Source organism: Eucalyptus grandis, chromosome 9 (genome assembly GCF_016545825.1).
Source record: "Eucalyptus grandis isolate ANBG69807.140 chromosome 9, ASM1654582v1, whole genome shotgun sequence".
Lineage (NCBI taxonomy): Eukaryota > Viridiplantae > Streptophyta > Magnoliopsida > Myrtales > Myrtaceae > Eucalyptus > Eucalyptus grandis.
In genome coordinates, this window is record NC_052620.1 from 34,472,277 (window position 1) to 34,474,810 (window position 2,534).

The following is a 2,534-nucleotide window of genomic DNA, read 5'->3' on the forward strand; positions in this document are numbered from 1 at the left end:
GGAAGCAATCAAAATATTCAAACCACTCAATCCAGGTATCATCCAATCGATTCAAATAGGGAAACAGTGTCTAATCATCAACTTGAAATTTCCCAAATAAAATTGATAAATTAATCTTAAGCCTTAAAGATCAAAATATCAATTATAAAGATTCCATATAATCAATAATTCCATCTAAAATCTTATAGATTGAATTAAAGATAATGTGCGGTTGCAATTAGGAAATATATCCTAATTTAAGAATGCAATTAGATTGCCATAAGCATAAATTAAGTAGTCAAATATTCAAAATAAATCGGTTCTGGGTAATATTACCTAAACATGTGGATTACCTTCCAAATTGGATCGGACGAGGGATCGAGGACGGCTGGCGATGCTCACGACTGGTGGTCGTCCACAGGGAGGCTCGCGGTGGGAATTTTGGTGAGATAAGGCGGGATTTGTTGGTGTGCCTGAAGTCCTTACGATCGTCCGCGAGCCATTTTCTGTGTAATGCTCTTCACAGCTCTCTTGTCCATTAAGACCCTCTAATTTGCGGATACGATTTCCAATTCGAATTTGTCAACGGACGACCCCCGAGCGGTGATCGGCAACGCAGGTGGCCGGCGGTGGTTTGGACAGCAGCACATCGTCAGACTCCACAGGTGGCTCAAACAGCAGCGAGCAGCTACCAGCGTTGCGGGTCAAGGCTCAGCTCACGGGCAGTACATATTGCAGCAGCTCGTGCTCATCGCAAAGGGGCAGCGTGGATAGGACGATCGCTAGAACTTATGGGATGCTGCAAATCGAATTGGAAAAAAGACTGGAGTTCGCAAAGGAATTTGAGCACCTGCGAGAAAAAGTCTAAACACAAGGAAGCACTAGTCGATGCGTGGTTAAGCGCTAGCTTTGCACGATGAAGCTGCAAGGCTGAGGACGCCACTAGAGATTCCTGCAAGTCACCTCGGTAGAGATGTCGAGATCAACGCGGTGTAGTATTCTGGGTAAGATGAAGTCTAGGGAGATGAGCAGATGGAATCGTCATCGTCATAGTGAACCAAGTGGGGACGTGATCATCTTCAAAGTGTGGATTCTCCTCTAGCAGTATATGAGCCCCTCTTTGGCGTATTCTCCAATGAGGTGAACAAGTTTTCTCCTTGTACCTTCAGAACCTGCAAGAAGAAGGAAGAATAGAAAACTCTTCTCTTTTTGTGGCCGTATGTATCCATATGCGTGGCCCCCTGCTATCGTGTCTTGTCTCTCTCTAGCGAGTCTTCTTTTATAGGTCAAGAATAAGGTTGTTTTAGAATATGTCGTTTCCTTTTTTTTTCAATTTTTCCTATCTACCCGCACCAGATTCAAACTTCCTTTCTCAATATGCATGAAAATTACTTTTGCTCGCCCATAACCTCTCGAATATATTGAGATATATGCTCTTATGTGCAATATTCTCTATAATCTTTCAATATTTCTTCCAAAATCTTCCATTCTGTTACGAAATATATCTCTCAATGTGTATATTGCATGAATATATGAAAGATTAACCGAATATATCAAATCATTATTCCTCATAAGTCATTTTTCGATCATCAGAGAATAATAGGCTCGGGCCAGTTTTCTCTCGCTGCAGGCTTAATCCAACTAATCTAATTAAAGTTTAGAACCATTAAGTAAAACCCATCTATCACTAGTCCAATGCAAAATGCAATAAAAAAAAAATGCTCCTAAAACTATATGTTATGCCAATTTAATATTTTTGTTTAGGGATTAAAATTAATCCCTAATTTTTAAATGCAATAAGTGAATGATCGGATTGTCAAAATTTAGATGTCAACGCATACGTATATCTTTTGTAATATAAATTGAAATCCACGACCTTCAATTCTTGAGAAGTATGTCGTGCGCTCGCCATTACTGTCACAGCTTTAACCCTAACGGGGCTTTAAAAAAGAACATGGAAAGAAACACTGTGTAAATGGCAAAAGAAACATTGGCCTCAAAAAGACTAAAAATATATCAAATGCTTCGATTCCAAATATGAAGTCCAAAACGATGACTCATATTTTATGTCGTAGAAAGTAAGCGATAAAATAATAATGAAGATAGAACAAGAAAATAAATTAGATATTAGATTTACGTGATTTAGTCGTAGTGACCTACATTCAACGGGAGAGCAACAATGAATTTATTATAAATCAAGCGATACAAAACTATAAGAATTTCCAAAGCTTCAATTTCACCTAATAGCCCATGCATTGATTAGCTCCACAAGTTCTTGCGAAATAATTTCTCAATCTTACAGAGAAATTAAACAAATTTTAAATTCACAAGATTTAAGCTTTGTTGACGCCAAAATTTTAATGGACATTTTAATAAAAGGTAAAGTGCTGGAATTAGAATTTTTGTGATAGGAACATTTTTTTTTTATCAAAAAGTGTTGTTTTTCATTTCCTGTTCATTCACCCCATCATTTATGGGTGATTTCTTAACCATATTTATCGAAAACTCAAAAAGTCAAAAGTGGGTCAACCTTTTGACCAAAAAGTTACCCCGGG